Here is a 20,641-nt window from a genome sequence, read left to right as displayed (position 1 = left end):
CTTAGAAAGATTTACTGCTGAGACTGCTTAGCCACAGATAGACATTTTCTTTGCAATGGTAGGTAATGTGTGCTTCTTTACTCAGCTAGAAAAATTCTGATCTGTGGTAATGACAAAATCATGGCCTCAGCGTCTGAACTCCATGCATGAATGACCATGGAAAAAGCTTAGAAAGATTAAATGCTGAGACTGCTTAGCCACAGATAGACATTTTCTTTGCAATGGTAGGTAATGTGTGCTTCTTTACTCAGCTAGAAAAATTCTGATCTGTGCTTCTTTACTCAGCTAGAAAAATTCTGATCTGGTAAATTAATTATAGAGGTTATGTCCAACAGTAGTGTTTGTCTATGATTCAATCTGCTGCCCTGTCTCATGACAGTTTTAACTTAGGTATATATTTCATGCTTAGCACTTTGTCTTTGCTGCCTATTTAACAATTATTTTCAATGTATTTTGCCTAGTAACTTTTAAGGTTTGCTAACATACTAGTAAGATACTTTGCATACAGTTTTGATTTCTTATTTTAAGTCCTGGATAAATTTAGGTGACTATGTTGCCTTTTATTGACATCATGATCAAGGCTTCAATCCTTCTAGCTTCTAAACAAGGGCAGATTTTCCTGTTTGTGCAGACAAAGTATCCAAATAAACAGTGTTGAACGTCTCCATGGTTAAATGCTGATCAAAGTGCAACAGTTTTCAGAACTTGAGCCTTACTATTTTGACATAATGTACAAATTTGTTTCAGCTATATTTGGAAAACATGGACGCTTCTAATGCAGAAGATCCTCACTTGCTTATGAAGGTTTGTTAGAATTTCACATAGATTTTGCAGGTCATAAAGTTTTTCAGACTTCTTCTGATAGCCCTGGGACACAGACAATAAAAGAAATGGCCAGAATAATTTGTATTAACAGGAAAGAACCTGGGGAAAAGTTTGGAAAGTTTCTAGCAGCCAGCAGTCTCTAGGCAGTGGATTTGATAGCATTTTTACCTGAGAAGCAGATCAACAAACAACAGATTTCTTATATCATTCCAATAACAGATTCCTATTTGTAGTCTGCCATATGTTTACCACGAAAAATGGTATTTTGCTGTTTTACCATCATTGAGGTAGTACAGAAAGAAAGATAAGAATCACAGAATGTGGGTTGGCAGGGCTTCTGGGGTGAGCTGATCTGGCTTCCCACTTGAAGCACAACTTTTGTTGGCTGTAGAGCAGAACAGCCATGGCTTTGCATAGCTGAGTCCTGAAAACCTGCCAGGGTGGAGCCTCTGCCGCCTTTGTGGGTAACCTGCTCCAGTGCTGCACTGTCCTCTTAGGGGGGAACCTGCTTACTTTACCTGCTTCATGGGAGAAGTAGGCAATTTGTTTGACTGAAACAGCATAGCCCTTGGTTTCCAGCCTCAGCATGTATGTGCTTGAATTTTGAAGAGGTGTAAAACTGCTCTTTTCCTCCTTTTACTGCAGTTGAGATGGCATGTGCTGAGTCAGTCATGTGTCAATGCCACTTCAATGTTTGTTTGCATTATTCAAGATCATGTGTGTTGGTGGGAAGCAAAGTGGCAAGGCACTGAGCATCAGCTGATGCCATGCTTCAGCTCCTTACGAAGTTTCCCTGCCTTCTGTCCTTCATCAAATAATAGGCACAGTGTCCGAGACTCATTTTTGTTAGAAATTAAGTCTTTGTTTCAGCCAAGCACTTAGGTTCCTAATTAAGCATGTGAGTAATCCTGCAGAAATAGGACAGCTCATATTGTTCAAGCTCAGCACATGGATAAACTGCCTGACTGAGATGAGGCTGAGGAGGTAAAACTCAGGATCTCTGCGAAACATTCTGAGACAGAAGGCGGTATGTTTCCTTGCTGCTTTATAAAAACGATGATAGGAATTTTTCCTCTCCGCTGGAGCATCACTGAACACTCATCATAGGTGAGTTAAAGGAGAAAGCTTGAGGTCCTGACACACTGCAGAATTAAAAAAAAAAAAAAAAAGTATGAAGAAATGGGTGATAGCCCTTCTTCCCTGGCAGAAAAAGAGTAAGTGTTGATTTTTGCGTGTCATCCCTTTGTTTCTTACGCAAATTGGATTTTGGAATTAGACAGTTCTTCCTAAAACATACTGTAGAATTTCCCTAGCTCAGCCCCTGAGACAAGACTCGTGCTCTAACGGGAACAAAAGAGAGAAAGATATATTCTAACCAGCTACTTTACATCTCAAAGAAATGTTCCTCAAGTAATTCAATAATAAATTAAAGTTTTGTTAACACTGTAAGTCCCAATGATTGTGATACTATGAATGCTGGCAAACTACCTGAAGTATGAAACTGATAAAGATGTTCAAGGGTCAAATAGAACCTACTGCATTTTCTGTTGCAGAGCTGCATTTTTGCCTAATATTTAATGTGTATTATTACTGTGCATTTCATTTGCATCTGATGCTGAACAAAAAACCACTCCCAGTCTGATGCTGTTCTCTGAGCAATAATAATACATTTTCTTTTTGCATGCAATTGACTTTTTATAAGGTTAATTTTCTCAGGGCTAAAATAATAATGCATCATTATGTTCAAGTGTCATCTTTTCTATGATCACAGTGGGTTTGTCTGAACCTGCCTGTCAGTTCTAAATCCTGGAATAGACTGGGTCAGATGTCAATCACTGCTTGCCACTGCATTAAATTAGTGTATTTTTCTATTATTTCACCTAACCATAGTCTTATACATTGATTTCTGTTTTATGGTTTTCAGAGATGGGAAAATGAGGCAGAAAGGCAAGGATTGTTTGTCATTTGAGCAAGTAGTGAGAGATGTGCCTTCTGAATCTCTGACCATCCCCTGGACTGTGCTGGGGTCTTGGCAATGTCAGCCTCAGTGCGAGTGCCCAGCACTTTGGAAAAAGTGTATAATGAAATCAGGCAGAGCTGCAGGATGTTCAGCACTTCTGAAAATGAGGTCACTTAATGAGGTGTCTGTGCTCATTGGAACTTAGCTGTAGGGCACATTTTTCTCAAGTCACCTTAGCCATAATACTGCACTGTATTCATAGCCCATTAGCAGGCTTTCTCGTAGCAATCATTTGAAGCAGAAACAGCAGAGACCTTTCTAAAGGAAAACACAGCTTTTGGTAGGGTCACACTGGCTTTGCTCCTTAATGCCTTAGTCTGTGAGATACTGCCTTCCTTGTTTTCCACTTAACTGAACTTCCACTGTCATTTTGCCTTCTCCATCCTTGCCTTGCTGTGTGTCTTTACTGGGCATCCTTGACAGCTGTGTGTCAGTCTGTCTGTCTCTTCCCTGTTGTTTGTCTCCCACTGAGTTGCTCGGTGTCCCTTACCACAGTGCCACTGTCGGTTTTCAGTCCTTTCTCTGCTCCCAATCTGTCTTCTCTCCCTCCATCTAATGGTTCTGTATCTCCCTCCAGTTGTTCCAATGGTTTGTCTTTCTGTCAGTTTAATGACTATCAATTTAAAGCTAATATGACCAAATCTGAATTTTTTATCATTCAGGGGAAACCATTTCCCATTCATGACATTTTCTGTGATTACCACCATTCACAATCTTGATCGTGCTTGGATCATTTTCTCATCCAGCACATTTAGCATATAATTTGTAATTATTTATTTGTATAGTGATAATCTTACTATGTTTTCTTCTGATGTATTTCTAAATCAGATATGTTTCTCAGTTCATATTATTGTGCTGATTAATTACCCGCCTCTCTCTGAGAATGACAGCAACCTTTCCCAGTCTATTCAAAATACAGTTGTTAAGATGATTTGTCTTCCTTGCACTCATCATGAGTCCTTGCACTGATTTATCCCACTACATCCTATAAGCATCCATTTTTTTGTGTTTGCTTTCAGGTCTTTCATGTCTGTATCTGCCCTTTCCTGTTAATCATTCCTTCCTTTGTTTTGTGAAATGCTGACTCTTCTCCCCACCATTTCTTCTTCGGTGTTATCAGCCTCAGAGATCCTTTTGGTCATGTTAGAGAGCTCTTTGCTTTTTTCATTTCTCAAAAATGTAGCACATCACAAAGATAGGCTTCCTGTGTGTTCTTCAGACCAACTTGTTTTGCATCACTCTTCTCAAAGTTGTCTTAGAAACAGCTCCACTAGCTTAATTTGCTGTGTCAGTCAATGTTTAAGAGATTTGATTATTGAAAAATAGAATTTTTATGAAGTATGATTTTTCAATTAAAATTCAAATTAATTAATTGGGGAAATAGATAATTTACTTTAAATGAGAAGCTATCATATTCTTGCTATGTTTTGAATCCTTAGAGTTCCTTCTCTCCACTGGAAATGGGGGGAAGGAAAAAGTTGTTATTTTCCTATTGGATGTGTTTAGTATTAACATCAGGAACTTGCTCAATCAGTGGTTATGCTGATTTCAGACATTCAGAACTTAATTCTAAAGTTATTATATTTGGCTTTAGAATAGTCAGAGGTTTAAAAAACAATCAGTAATTTTTGAACAAAATTTTCATGCACTGTTTGACACTTTATTCAAACACACAAGTCATTTGATCAAAGAAGAGTAGAAGTCTTTGAATCTTAGTCACATAATTACAAGACGTAAGAAAGACCATATTTATCATCGAGTTATCAAAATATTATCAAGTTACCATAAATCTTGTGCAAAAGTAGCAGGAGATCTGACAGTGCTGAATGATGCAGAGTAAATACAAAGCCTTAGTATAAATGTAGAGCTGGATCACATCCATATGCCTTAAAATTGGTAGGGAATATAAGAAATCATGAGCTGTCTTTCTGTGCCCCTCCAAGGAACCAGGGATGAAGGTTGGGTCGGGAAAAGAAGAGGTTATGGGCTTTTCCACTTTGACGTGAGCAGAAAGCAGGAGCCCCCAAAGCTTCCACATCCCATCAAGTTTGTGTGACAAATGTGGGTGCAAGCTGAGGATTTCCCCACTTTCCAGATTTCATTGCTTCTAGCCCCATTTAAAGAGAAGGTGCAGAAGGTGCAAAAAGGTGCTGAGGGCTAACACCTACCTTTTTGATTCACTTTCTGCAACAGGGCTTCTGTGTTTATCAAGCCTAGAGACATTTCTGTTCCTCCCATAATCTACCACCTTTCAGGGCATAATTCTCAGCTTCACTAACATTGTGAATAAATGTGTCCTGGAAACTCAGTCTTTTAAAAAAATTCATAGACACGACATGATCTTTCCAAATACAAGAAGGTCAGCATACAGAAGGCCTCTCTCGAGGGAGGCAATCCAAACCTCTGGGATTTTTACTGGAGTTACAGAGAGACAGTCTGTCTGTGCTGGAATTGATTACTGTCATTGCATGTCAGCTTCTTCTCACGACTCTGGAGTGGAAGGGAGGGAGAGGATCTCATTAAATACATGCAGTGAAGAGTCTGGGGGCCAGGCAGCAAGTACCCCTAGCCTCTGGTCTCTCTCCTGCAGCCCTCAGAACATTTGCAAAATTGATCCAGGGCCATTCGAATAGGGCATAATTGCTCTAAAGGAATGTTTGCTTGCTCCTCAGTAGTTGCCAGCAAATCTTGAAATAAATTACGAGATTGTGATGAACCCATTCACAGGCACTGAACTTTTTCTCGGCCTATCCAAAAACTGCTGGTGTTACTGGAAACAATCTGTTCTTGGGTTGTTACAGCATGGTATATGCAAAAGTGTGGGGTTCTATCCTGAGACAGACCTAATAAATGTTTCTGGCTAGTCTTCCCTGGTATAGAAACGTAAAAACCCATTGAAAAGGATAATACTTGTAACAGTTTAAAGCACTGATCACTTGAGTTTGTTTGCCGGTCCACAACCAATTTTCATATAAATGACTTAGACACACTGAAATACCTCATTTTGCTGTCATTTTCTTTACATTTGCATTTTTCTCTGCAGCCCCTGGCTAAAAAGACTCATCTGAATAAAAGTTTGTGTATGTTGCCATCTTCTAATGATGTGTACATTTTTGTGTTTGACAGTGTATCAATTGCAACAAGAGGCACCACGTCCCAAGAGAATCATCTGTCCTCGGGAGGTCAGTTCTTTTGCTCTACCTTGTTATATCTGATAAATTCTCAGCAGCATATGATTACCAAAAAATCTTTTGTGCAGTCTGTGGGTATTACTTGCTTTAACTTTTCTATGCCATTATTTTATATAATTATTTTTCTTAATTTTGATTAATTAAAGCTGGATAATATTTTCTAATTAGGAATGGCATCCTCATTCCACCATTGGAAGAACCTTCATTAGACAAGTACTTATTAATCATTGTTTAGTGTGCTTTTCTGTGTAGTACCTAAAGTTTTGAGTTTCCTTGTCAAAATGAAGGTGTATTTTTCTTCCTGCATCTGCATAATAATGTCTATGTGGTATGTTTCAACATGATACACATAGCTTCAGTTTGTTGAATGCTTCCTGCCAGGTGCTGTCTTCAAGTTAAAATACTGAAATGGTAGCCAGAAAGCTCTGTTCTCTCACAGAAACTTTGAAGATTATAGAATATTTAGAAATATGCAAGGCTGCAGGTTTGGCTGAGTCATCTTGTCCCCCCATTTTCTTTTTCTGTATTTCTCCATTCTTACTTTAGTATGTCAGTTCATCCACCTGCATGGCATAATAGTAACAGCAAACATGTAGATGTCTCTGCTCAATCAATAAGACTGCGATAGCTTTATCTTCTATAATGTCAGGGACAAATTTTGTGCAAATAGACATGTAATACTAGCAGTAGAAATGCTAAACACATGAAGTGATTGCACAGGGTGTAAAAGATGACATTCAGGAAGATAGAAGCTGTGGCTCATCAGTGTGATATATAGCTCTACTCCCAGACATCATCCTGAGCTCTGTCCTGCTTCCCACACTGTGTGCCCATGCAAGTGAGTCCTAGCATCTGTCAAACATTAACATACTGTCTCAAAACACTTCTGTGTGTGGCAGGAGGTTTTGTAGCAAGGCACAGGTACTTTCCTGGCTTTGTGAAGAAAACCCATTGCAAAGCCAGGAACTGAGTATGGTTTACCTGAGTCTACCCAGGGCCTTAACTAAAAGAGCACTGCATTTTTCTCTTAAGTGCCTTCTACTAGTTGCAGGGCAGGGAGAGCAGGCTCTTGGCCTCAGACTGGAACTCTTCAAGTCCTGTCAGTTTGGGATGGTCCCAAGACATATACACAGGATGCTAAGAAGGACAAGTAAAACACCAGAATGGGTGAACCCTTGTGTCATCCTTTCCCCCTGTCAAAGACGAGGCTTGGGGAGAAGAAGCGTGTGCCAGCCCTCTGGGACTTCAGTGCACATGTGCTGACAGGTTCTACCAAGACCTTCCTCTCTGAAATCCTCATGCAAACCAAAGGACAGTTAGGTCTCTGTGGCTGGTATTCTTTAAAGAAGAGGACAGTAAGGTTTTTACTGAATTAATATAACGTTAACAGGTATCAAACTAGTCATGGTATAGTTAAAAATATGAAGTTTTTAAGGTAAAAAATTAAGGTAAACAATTCAGTTTCTTCCAGCACAGCCTTAGAGGAGCTTCTTTCTTTTTTTGAGATAATAGTTTATCTGTTTTACCTATTTCATATTGAAACTACTTTGAGGAAGAACTTGTCTTTAGAAAACCTGATTAATAACCACTGAATGCTTAGGAATCCATGTCTACAATAGGAACTCATCTTTCTTGGATTACAAGTTAATCTGCATAAATTTAATCCAAAATAAATCATGATAACTCAAATTTAAGCGTTTTCTATTTTGCCATCATGAGAGAAAATTTGAATCAAAGTAAAATAGTCAAAGTGTGGTAGCAATTGTATTCTTGTTCTAGAAACAAGATTATCTACACAAGGGGCATGAATGCACAGCTGTGAACTCCTTATCAGTGTGCTGTATTGAACTTACTTCCTTGAACTCAAGAACACGTAATGTACAGCTGGAGTTACCCTTTTTACCTGATGTTTGAAGACAATACATATTTAGTGCCGATTCAGGTCACTTCCAAAGATTTGCAGGAAGAAGTTAAGATCATATTAATTAAATAAATACATAATTGACAAAGCAGGACATAACAAAATAAGTAAAATATGTCTGTTCTGCATAATCTGGGTTTTGTTCTGACTAATGAACCATTTTCAGCTGCTCACTTCATAGACTGCGGAGTCCTATTTTGAGTTTTTTGGATTTTTGTTTTAAGTTAGTTAAAAAGCTGAAAACAGAGAGGCTTTATTTAGGGTTAGGTATATAGAGCAGTATGAATTCCCACAAACATGATCTTTGGTTCTTGTTACTCGGATTTTGAATCCTTGTGTAGCTCAGTTCTATGTGTTCACAGCCTGATTGCCAGAAACACAGATTCTCTGACCCAAGGCCAAAAAACCACTATGACACTGCTGATGTGCTTTATTTTTTTACATATAGTTGGGGAGGTGGGGCAGATGGGATGTCCTGATACCTAGAAGATGGCAACATATACAAATACGTGGTTCATATTATCAGTTTATATTATGAAGTAGAACTACATAGTGGTTTTACAGAGCATCACAGATTATTTTAGAGAGGAAATTCAGGACTCTGTTCCTATGGCACCTATTAGCTTTTTCTTAGCACACAGTCTGTAAGGTGGGTGTATTGGGGCTGTTTTTCTCGAATCTAGCTTGATTTCAGTGTCATCTGATGATTTTACAGGCTTGCTTCACTAAAGCTTGTGTTTTATTAATCCTGAGTTTGCCAGTTACATAGAAAGACCTCAAAATTGAATTTTGTGTTGTTTGTGAAAATACATTAATTGGAAATATAATAATTGTTTAGTACATGACATGATGCTTATCCAGCATCTGAAGAGAAGGTGTCAGGAGGATGTGTGGCTGATGGAAAAGATTTGTCTCTCCATGTGCATATTACGGGAAGTGGACTTTGCTGAGGGTGTTTCCATGTGTAATTTAGTATTCAAACTAATTCTAACAAATATAAAAATTGCAAGTAATTTGAAGTCCTTCATGCTTTTGGGAAGACGTCTTTCATTATTGGCAAATTCTACACTGTTTGCAAGGAAATTGAAGCGTCTGCTGCAAACCGAATCTGTGACAACAACACATAAACAAGGATTGGGGGTTGGTTTTTTTTCTCTCACCATTCAGCGTTTTCATCATTCCTCCATCTTTTCCATTGCCATCTTTCACATTCTCTACAATCATTTGCTCTTCCATTACTTTTCTGTTGCTCCATAGTCACAGGGGCTTTAGCCTCAGATCTATGCAGTTTTACCATCTAATTTGTGCAGATTTCTTGATGAACTATACGCTAGAAATCACCTCTCCTGATATGTAAACCACCAGACTAAAAGCTGGGACTGTAAATAAAACATGAAAGTTTATATCTTTGTGTCTTTGAGCTTTGGTATCATGATTTTCCTTTTCTTCTTTTGGTTGCATAAATATCTTGTCAGCAAAAGCAGGTTATTCCTGCAATGGGAATCATATTGAATGAACTGTTTGGGCTTCAGGTATCCAACATCTTTTAATTAATCACCACGGGCAGTGGACTAGTGTGAATATCCTACCTTCCCAATAACATTGGATTTCTGCCAATATCCTCATTTGTAACCATATTCCTTCCAGCAGTGTTTTAATGATTTAGCTTTTAAATAGAAAAAGTTCCATTTAAAAGCTCTATTCAGCTGGAGGAGTAACTTTTAAATATTGAGTGGTGTGGTGATCGGCACCAAAGAATCAGATCCGTGTTGCGGGGAAGTCACATTATAAAGTGTCTTTTAGGGTTTTTTCTACAGAAATGCTTATGAAAAAATTACATTCTCAGAAAATAACTCAAGCTTTCAACTTCCTTGTTTTATTCAAAAGGAACTTGTCAAATGAGTCTTAATCTTAAGAAGTATTTCAGGAGTAGATATTCGAAGTTAAAGAATCTTTTAAAGAAATGGAGGCTTTAACAAAGTAAAAAAATTAAGAAAGTATGGTGACATTACTTTGGACTATTTTTGGTTAAACAATAGGCATATTCAACATTTTTTCGAAGAGGGGATGAGTCTTACTCATGAGTTCTTGGATTATTTGTGTATAAATATTCATACCTGTGAATGGTATTCCCATTCTATTCCAAGAAAGCCTTAATTGCTGATAGCAATTTTTGAGGCTGGTGAATTTGTCTGCATTAGACCTTCCACATTCCTAACAGTGCCTTGGCCAAGCCAGTGTCAGCAGCATTGAGAAACTTGTCTAAATTTCCCTAGTGTAGACAAAGCCTTAGAGCCCTAACTTATATTATTATGTAGAAAAATGTCAGTTAATTGCCTTCCTTGCTGTTCTGAATTCCAAATAGGTTGTGTCAGAAGCTATAGACATTATTGTCTCTGCCTTTAAAGCATAAAAATCATGGTTTCTTGACTAAAAACAAATATGATTACAAAAGGGAGACTGTTCTCTGAAAAAAAAATCCCTTTTTCTTTTTGCTTAAGTCATTGTAAGAGATTAAAATAATGATGGCATATTACAGTGTACTGCTGAGAGTCTTAAACCATCCAGAGGGTCAGAAACTGTTTTGACCCTCTGGGTATCCATTACCTACATTTATCAAAACAAGTCTGTAGACAGTGGCATTTCATAGAGCAGAGCTGTTGAAATGGTCACAAGCAGGTTTGTAAAGCTGTTGCCCTCTTGTGCATTACAAGCTGCAAATATGCAAGATTATTATACATCTCCAAAACTGAACTGTTGGAAATTACTCTTTGCTCAGTTCTCCTCAAAGTTTCTTCTGAAGCTGAGATTCAAGCTAAGAACAATGCAATTAAAAGAGTATCATTTAAACAACTGCAATATTAAAAAACTGGTTACTTTTATCAGTCCTTCTTTCAGATACAACAATACCTTAAATTTGTACATTAGGAAAAGCTTGTGATTAGGCAAGCTTGAGCAAGGTTGTTAAAATTCAGCCTTAGTAAGATATTTGCATAGTTTATCTGACTGGATAATAAGTATTTAATCCTTGCAATAAGTCTTCCATGAATTCCCTTATTCTGCTCACTTAGTGACCTTTACAAGCTGAATATTTCCTCTTTCCTTTTGCCCTCATCTTTCTAAGAACAATTTCCATACTGTGGTAAAGTACTAGAGAGCTGTAATAGGGCATTGAAATTGGCCATAAAATTGGTGGTAAATAATGTGAGTAAATGGGAATTTTCATGGCACTTGTTCAAATCACTCTGCTGCAAAAAGTCAGACACTGCCATGAGGTGTCTTTTACTGTCAGTCCTGAGAGCTTATCTGAGATAATTCAGAATATTATATTATCTTTCCCTTAGAAAGAAACCTCAGAACACACACAGTGACACACCAAGAGACCCCATTAGCCAGCAATTAAGTGAAAATGAGCAGAATAGTGCTGAAAACTGTTTTCATTAATGAAAATGTTTGTACATGTAAGACTTAATGGAGCCTATATTTTCAAATTCTTATAATATTGCTGATGCTTTAATTGTGTTTTTATAATCCTCTTTATGATAGAAACAAAAAGAAACAAAGAGGACACAGCAGTAGTCTGTGGGTTGCAAATGAAGCTAAAGAGCAATTTTGAACAGACATTGACAAGAGGAGGAAAGTTCTTCAGCTGAAATCCACAGCAAGGAACTAGGAAGCCTGGCTGCACTGGTGGTGGCTGAGAAGAGTAGAAGGCCAGGAAGGGTGCTCAGTTAAACTGGTGCAGATGGCCTGTGGAATGTAAACTATATTTTATCCAGCATCCCTCTAAACTGACTACCTGCAGGCTTTTCTACATAAATTTAAAATGTGGGTTTAAAATCTTACAGTAAAATGTCATTTTTCTGTAGTATCTCCATAATGAATTTTGCCCCACAGAGTGCCTGTGGTTCACAGCTGAAGGAAAAGAAAGAAGGGAGGCTGGAATATTGCTTGCCCAAAATTCCCTTATACTCATCATATCAGAGAAATTTGCAGGTGTTTTTTTCCAAGGCATTTTAATGACTGTCAGGAAATCTCATCTCTAGTAGAGTCCATGAGTCTTGCAGTCTCACTCTGCTACAATAGTAAGGTGGTGGAGCACTCAGACGAAGCCACATCATTCTCATTTTAACAGTCCATTGACTACTGAATGGAGGAGAAAGCTTCCTAATTATTCTGCAGGCATGATAGTAAATATTTCATTTAAGTAGTTACAGCTAAACAAAACTAGAAGAGGTTTATCTGTTTCACTTGAATTTCCTCAGTTTTGATTTGCTAATGGTCTAGGTTATGATTTGCAAATTAGACCAGTGTTCATCTTCATCAGAGGAATATGGTATGAATCAGTTGGTGCATTTATTGATCACTGTGAAATGGGAAAGTTAAAACCATCTTTTTAGAAGACATGATGGCAAGCTCTGACTTGTTTGATGAGCACAAACTGTAGGTAGCTGTCTTTATGGACTGATGAACATGCTAATTATCCTTCTGGGTTTGCTTGAAATATTTGCTCCTTTCCATCTCTCCTTGGAAGTGGGTGATGTGCATGTGTCTGTGTTTGTGATTTTGCTATTCTCCTAGATTTTTATTCTCTTTTATCCTTGTTACATATCACTCTTTTAAGCTGGTTCTTTTTATTTAGACATAGTGTTGAATATAAGAAGTTTTCAAGCCAAAATACATGAAAGCCTCTTTCATATTTTGACCTAAAGTTTATCAATAAGCCCACATGTAGGTGAAAAAGCTATGTGCTTGTGCAGATTTACACACCTGTTCCAATTCAGGCCAGTATTCCTTTGTGTGTGGTTAAGTAATGTCCAGAAGGGGGTCTCGCTGTCTGTGCTCTCTGATTGATACTTTTTGTCCGGTATCTTTTTTCAAATTTCAAGATGAGGAACTGTCCTGGTTTAACCCCAGCCAGCCGAGCCCCACACGGCTGCTCAGTCACTGCTCCACCAGTGGGATCAGGGAAAGAATCAGAAGGGTAAAAAGTAGAAAGTTCATGGGTTGAGACGTCTTAATAGTGAAAGCAAAAGCTGCACAGACAAGCAAAGCAAAACAAGGAATTAATTCACTGCTTTCCGTGGGCAGGGAGGTGTTCAACCATCCCCAGGAGGGCAGGGCCCCATCATGGGTAATGGTTACTAGAGAAGACAAATGCCATCACTCCAAATGTTTCCCCCTTCCTCCTTCTCTCCACTTTATATACTGAGCATGATGCCACATGGTCTGGAATATCCCTTTGGTCAGTTGGGATCAGCTGTTCTGTCTGTGTTTTCTCCCAGTTTCCCATGCACCCCAGTCCCCTCACCAGCATTACAGTATGAAAAGCAGAAAAGGCCTTGGCTCTGTGTAAACCCTGCTCAGAAATAACAAAAACATCTCTGTGTTATCAGCTTTCATCATAAATCCAAAACACGGCCTCATACCAGCCACTGTGAAGAAAATTAACTCTACCCCAGTTAAAACCAGGAACTCAGAGTATTGAGCAATTGATGAATTTGTATTTCCTAATATGAATAAATACAGAAACTTTGCCCATCTCTCTGTCTTACTTCCTGTACTTCCTGTACATATATGTATATAGTAGCTACAGACAAGAATGATTGAATCAGCCAGTTACACACATCTTTTTGGAACTGTGCACTGTTGTGGCATGCGTCATATGAATGTTTCAGTGCTTCTCACTTGTTACAGAAGGATCCAGAGCACTGATGTGGCTTACTGCATTTATCTGCTGCTGCTGGGGATATTTTTCTTCCCATTTAAATGACTCAACACAGCATTCTTGAAAAAAAGGAGCATCGTTTAAATGCTGTATTCAAATTTTTCATCTTGCACTCAGGGTAACATCAATATTCCTTTTACATTTAATGATGCCCTTACTGAGTGAATGGAAGCTGCATAACAAAATAGATGACTCCTGCTTTTGCTGTTGAAATTGTTTGAACCTGACCCTGTCTCCCCTGACTGTTTAGCAGAAGCTTTCTTGATTAAGATTTATTTAATTTTATTTTAGCTCATGTTCAGGAGACCATTATTTTCTTTATTAGGTGAGAAAGTATTTTGATTTTATTTTCTTATTCAATCTTGATCTTTTCTGTTAGAGCTGAGTATATACAGAAATATATTCTGGTTTAGTAGCAGTAGTGATGTCCATGTTGGGAGAGATTTTTGTTACCTCCTGGAGTTTATAGTGTTTTGTCTGGTGTATTGATTATTGGCTGCTAGTCAGTTTGCTCAAGGTCGTAGAAGGGAAAAAAACCTGAGTTAAAAATACCCTCAGAAAGGATGGCTTAAAGCAGCTCTTTTGAAAGTTTGGTACAAGCAAATAAGTAAACAAGTAAATTAAATTATTTGAATATCATTTGTCTTTAAAAATGGTAGAAATAACCTTGACTGAGTGGAAATCAACCTGCAATAAGTGCCACAGTAACAGTCACATCTGCTGAGCTTCCTGTGTTTCTTTGCTCTGTGTTATCCTTCTGCAAAAGAATCACTGCATTTTACCTTCTCCTTAGGTTGCAGCACGCCATCAGAGCAGAGATGTTGTGCAGCTTTGAAAAGCAGTTAAGAAAAGCATTCTTTGTGCTCTTCACTTTTATCTTACATTCTTTTACATTCTGCGTAATGGTGACGACCACTCCTACCTTCTCCCTGGTGCAGTAAATTTTTCCACTGAATTATTTTGTTAGAAGATACCAAACACAGTTTGGCACTTCGTTATGACGATGGATTTAAACTGGCTTCTGTTATTTAGTTTAGTGGTGACAAGTTTATCACGTGAAGGCTTGTTTTTCTCCTCCAGAACAGTTCACTTGGTGCACTGCCTTCTCAGTGCTGCCTTCTCTCCTGAGAGCCTCATAGAGGTGGGCAGAGTATTATTGTGGTTTTATATGTGATTTGTACAGCCTGCTCAAGTCTTCTCCCTGCTTATCCCTATCTCCTGAGAACAGTCCAGGCAGAGATGAGGAATAGGCTGGACTGTGCTACCTTGGGGCCAGAAGAAACTCAAGATGTTGTCATTCCTATGTCAAGAAGATAGGTTTGCAAATCCATTTATTAAAGCCTTGAAAAAGGCTTCATGAGGATTTCTTGACTGCCTCTGCTTATTTATTCAGTGTTTAATTATTTTTAACATTTTCCTAAGTTCTATCTTCTTTTTAGCAGTTTAAGCCTATTTCTTTTTGTTACATCTAGTCAGCGCACAGACAACAAATTCATTTCCTCTGGAAAGCAGCCTTTTTTGTACCTGTCTGCTACAGCCCCTCTCTATCTTCTGCTCTTTAGGCCAGTCTTTCTTCATGTCTTTTCACGGTTGCTAAATCCCTGCTCACTCCATTTATTTGCTCCAGGCCTTCTTGAGACGTGGTGCTGAACCCACAGTCAGTATTCCATCTAGAGGCTTTCTGAGTGGACACTGCAAGGAGAGGATTATTCTAAGGTGTCTTGTCGGCTGCATTCCTGGGTTTGTACCTCAGTGTGGCATTCTGGGTTTGGCAGTTTTTGCTACAGACAGCATCAAGTGATTCAAGTTCATTTATTGATCTGTAACGATGGCAGGATCCTTTTCTGCAGAGATCTGTCTAGTCATTGGCCCTCTGGTGCTTTGAATGGATTTGACATCTTGCTCCCAGCTACTTTCTTGGAGGCACTATAATCCCTCGCTGTCTCGTGGCTGAATGTGCATCCCTCAAGTGGCCATAACGCTGGCGTCTCCATGACTCTGTGACTGAATGACAAAAGGAGATGCACACTTTCCAAACTATTCATGTCACCTTTCTCTCTGGACAGCCTCTGAGACATGGGCAGTGCGGGTGGAATATGTCCTGGGGACTTGGGCATTGCCGGTTTCTTTCTGAGGAATGCCTTTGCTCCTCACTCACCACACAATCAAAGTACAGGAACATACTCATGACATTACACGTGCTGGATAGGCTTGTCATATGAAGCCTGTTGGATCAGTCATGCTGAGTGACATTGACTGAAAATCTTAAGGGAGAAGACCATCTTTTTATTGTGTAGGTACACTTTAAGTTCCATAACTGGCCTGTCTTTGGCTGGGAACTAGGCATGTTGCGTTGCTGCTACTCCTAATGACAAAATTAGCAACAGACTTTATGCTGTGAAACATTTTTGCAAAACCAAGAGTTGTTTCTCTTTGAAAACATTGGTGCCAGAGAGCCTGATAAGATAATAGAAAAAAAAGTGGTTAAAAGGTACAAAAAAAAACCACCTTAGATAAATATTCCCCTTCCAAAAGAATGTTCTCCCAATTTAAATTGTTTAAGAATCATTGACATGAAATAATTTGTCCTATTTGGAGAGAATTTTAGATATGCTAATTGATCTAAGTAGGATTTTCCTTAAAAAATTTGGAGGCAAAAAGAAAGGTTTTGTAGGAGTAATGAAATACAGCATAGCTTTCCTTCATTCCATGTAATGAGGCCTTGCAATTTCCCTTAATCCGTTTTGGTTGTTGATTGTAGGTACAAAGTTTGCATTGGGCTTATGATAAATCTGCCAAAAGCTGAACAATACAGACAATAAACTCCTTTTCTTTACAGTCTTTTACTGGGCTTGTCTTGAAAGCTTCTCTCCTATTTCTCTTTATGTCAAACTGAGCTGAAAAACATATTTATATCCAGTCAACCAGAGTTACTGAAAAATAATTAGGATTGTTCCAAACAGAAAATATATCAGATTAAACTTCCTTTGGGAAAATGCCTCACTGCCTGCTCTGAGTAAACACACCAACATTATTAACTTGTGGATCTTGTTTCTCTGTTCTTTCTGTGTGTTGGAAAACAGAGAACCAGGTGCAGCTACCCACCTTATTGTTTCCCTTCCCTTTTTATATTCTCATCATGGATATATTAAGGTAGTGGCTGAAACAGATCCACAGTACACAATGTTGTGCTGTGCTGGCCCTTCTGAATTAGAGAATTGCTGTCCTAGGGGTATTTCTAAACTTTCATTCCAGCATTTCTGTATTTCAGCTCTGGCTACTGGATAAGAAAATATGTCTTGTGCAATGAAGCTGAAGAGAAATTAAATTTTTCTGAAATTAGGGTTATCCTGTTTCTGTGGTAGTACTTAGGCTGAAAGAATTCTTCAGGGTATCTTCTAATCTTCAGTGTAGTGTGGCTTGGATGTCAATGCTTGCAATGAAAATCTGTCACATTATGGGATGCTCACCTCCTGCCTGCATGATTCCCAGTAGTTTTGTGATGAGCTATCTTGCAGAGTGGTGTGGGATTTTAATACAATAATCTGTACATTAGTGGGAGTATGTCATGCTAGGGCTAAACCATCCTGGCCAGAAGAGGAGCCACAAATCCCAGTGCATTAAAATTCAGTAAACTTCAAAATTATGTAGACATAATATATTGAATTAGCTCAGATAGCTAGCTCATTTTAAGAAGGCTTATTTTCTTCTCAGTGTTGACATCAAATCCAAGTACAACTAACTCCATACCTTGAAGAATATGCTATAACACTGTTAAAAATTATGTAAAAGCAGACTGTGAACAAGTAAGTTTTTTTGGGAGGTGGGGAGAGGCAATCGGGTTTGGCAGGCTGCGAGTATGCAGAGTCTTTCAAACACGAGCTTCCAAAGGCCTTTGTAGAGTGCCAGGAGAGCTGTGCAGGGTTTCATTTCTCTTGGAGCATGCATCAAGATTAGATGTCATTGAATGTTGCTGTCTTTGTAAGATTACTGGATTAGTAGTGATTTAGGTTGTTTTACCATACATCTTATTTCCTGATCAATGTGAAAAGAGTTTTAAACAATTTTGGCATTCACTGGTGTTTCACAATTTATACAATGATGAATTTCATTAGTGATTTTCAGCATTTTCCCTATGGTTTCTGGAACAACAGCCAGAAATGCCTGCTTTGGAAGAACATTTTTGGTTTGAAATTGGCAATAATACCTTTTTCTAAGCCAAAAAATTACCATCTCACATTTGAATTGAAAGCTGCCATGTACTTCTAGTGGAGAGGGAGAAACCATTTAATTTTTCTTTTGTATGGGAGAAGTAAAAGCAAGCCAGGATGCTCTTTAAGGCAAAATATGTTTCCACTAGTGAAGAGCTTTAATTTGCCTTATGTAATTTTCCTCATTTTTGTACTTTGTTTTTGTCTGTTAGCATAAGAGTCCATAAATGATTCAAACCCTCTGATCTCTCTCCTTGCTCAATGTCCAGGGAGTGATGCATAGAGCCAGCTGGTTGCCTGGGAAAGGTGGCTCTATTTTCAGCAAGGAAATTGTGAGGACTGTACTGAAAGTGATGGAAGTGTTCTTCATAGGCATTACCGATGCAAAAAAACCTGAGTGTGTGTGTCCTCAGAATAGGACTGATTGTTCTGGGCTCCTACCACCAGGAAACAGTCACTTCCCTACCTGTGGATTTTCTGCTCTTTCCACTGCTAAGAGTTCTTTTAGGTGGATCTGCTTGACTTTGTGTGTGCAAGCCCATTTATAACAGGAGAGGAAAAGCTAATCCCAACTGAATTTAAGTCACCTTTGCCTTCTGGAATATATAGAATTTCCCTTGAAGTTTTTACACAGTCTGCAGTCGGCACAAAACAGACCTAGTGGCTCCTTTGATATTTTTAAGCCTCTGCTTCATCAATTGTGCAGGCTTTTGGTTTATTTCCAACTTCAGTCCAACATTCTGGTTTTGATGTAGAGACCCTGATGTTATTTTTGATCTGTTATCTTGCTTTAACTTTGTTTCCTTGTGTTTGTTCCTAGGGATAAATTTGGTCAGGAGAGAAATTATTATTTCAGGGTAAAGGTTGCAGTGAGCACAAGAGGGGATTTTTAGATTCTGAGGCACCTGGATGGTCTGACAGATCTGGAGCTTCGTTTTGGGAAATACTACAGTATCTTTCCTGTCTACAGCCAAACTGAAGTTGTGGTGATTTTAGACACATGAATGCTAAAAGATGTTAGAGTGAAAGTTTTGTTCTATGGAATAGGGGAAAGAAGACAGAAGTAGAGAGGAGAGGCTTTGTGTGGATTCTCAGCAGAGCAAATCTTTTGGCTCATGAGCAGCAGGAAGAGTAGAAATCACATTATCCAGGGTGGTTTAGTCAGTTGCTAGTTAAATGATAAAAATTTCACAGAAAAGTTTGTATTTTTGCATAAATAGTGTGAGAAGGATGAAAAAAGTGTGCCTCCCTTTGTTCAAGGAGTTATTTCCAGATTGCTTTTATACTTTCTATATCTATTGTTATATATATATACATATATGGGGGAACTTGTGCTTAAAGGTAATTTTGAGGGTGGGTGCTAGTAACTAATTTTTCTGAGGTAGATTGGGGTTTATTCTGTATATAAATGCAATCAAGGTAAATGAGTATTTTTAAATAGAAGCAGATTCTGACTACTAAATGGAAGTCATGCTTTACTTCTATACTCTAAAGGTTTTATTTGGCTATTTTCAGTGTTCTGAATAGCCTTTGTTTCCACGGAAGAGAAGATTGCATGTGGTGGTCTTACCTAACCCAGCTTCTGATACCCATTTTTTAATTGAGTTGCCAGCTAAATCTATGCTTTCAAGGGTTATTAAGGTCTTTAAGGATGACAGGAAGGCTGCACTGTTCCAAGATAACAAAGTCACATAGTGCTATTGAAGATGAACGTACGAACAACCTCCTTTCAAGACTAATACGTCTTTTCTTTATATTATTTTTTTACTTATAAAAATAGAAACTTAAATTGAATTTTTACACTTTCTTCTCTGAGTTCCCATATATGCACATAGAAACACAGCACCTGCACTTGGCAATTCCTTTGATTCTTCTCACTCTTCACTTCTGTGTTTTCTTTTCCCTCTTATTCCTGCCCCTCAGAGCTCAGAAATGTTTGTATCAAGGTATTATTCCTGGGCAGGAGTTTCAAGGGTATGATACTGCTATTGTTAGTGCCGTGCTAGAAAAGAAATGCCGAGCTGGGAAAGAAACACAGTAAGGACTTGATTGAACTCCCATAGGTTTTCCATTGAAGATTCTCATTATCTTGTACAGACTTTTGTTCATCTTGTGCTGTATTGTAGCCCTAGTGACTGCAGGGTAGAAAGTCAGCTGCTTCTCTTCTGTGCTTGGTGTGTAGATTATTGAATCAAAAATGTGACAGTTATGCATTTGCTATTCAGGAAAAAAAAAAAGGAAAAAGGAAAATCTTTGCCAATGAGTGAAATAATAAGATATTGTGAAAACAAGAACAAGGGCACTTGTTTCCAGTCAGAGAAATTGAGCAAAAATCACTAAATGGGTTTTATGCTAAAGAATGAAACAGTCTTGAAACCACAATTTGTCTACATGCATTAGCATGTATGAAGTAGTAATTCCACTGATACAGACATCTTTATTGAGATATACAGAGCTCAGGTAATCTTCTTCAATAATTTGGAGGCTTCACGTTTATTTTATATGAAGTTCTGTCACACTTGTATGAAAGCACTGACTGAAGCTGCAGCCCGGCGAGATGACACTATTGATACGTGCTGCAGCTGGAGAGCTAGGGGTTCCTTCTGAAGACACTGAGGTGTGGATGCGCCCGAGCAGAGAGCCGGGCTATGCTGATGACCCATGGCCGGGCTGTGCTGATGACCCATGGCCGGGCTACGCTGATGACCCATGGCCGGGCTGCATTAATGACCCATGGCCGGGCTG

The 20,641-nt window shown here is 38.5% G+C and overlaps 1 protein-coding gene across 1 annotated transcript in view; it reads left to right on the top strand.

Annotated features, from left to right (window-relative positions):
- Nucleotides 1–1,828: 1,828 nt before the first annotated feature.
- CHN2 (chimerin 2) overlaps nucleotides 1,829–20,641 on the top strand; it is an 89,838-nt gene continuing 71,025 nt past the window's right edge. The window contains exons 1-2 of the mRNA XM_017732164.1: nucleotides 1,829–1,932; nucleotides 5,972–6,027. The gene's annotated coding sequence lies outside the window, so the exon portion shown is untranslated. The remainder of the gene's footprint in view (nucleotides 1,933–5,971; nucleotides 6,028–20,641) is intronic.

This window comes from Corvus brachyrhynchos, unplaced genomic scaffold (genome assembly GCF_000691975.1).
Source record: "Corvus brachyrhynchos isolate BGI_N302 unplaced genomic scaffold, ASM69197v1 scaffold53, whole genome shotgun sequence".
In the NCBI taxonomy this organism is placed as follows: Eukaryota; Metazoa; Chordata; class Aves; order Passeriformes; family Corvidae; genus Corvus; species Corvus brachyrhynchos.
The sequence above is the reverse complement of the archived record's forward strand: the minus strand, read 5'-3'. Positions and strand labels throughout refer to the sequence as shown.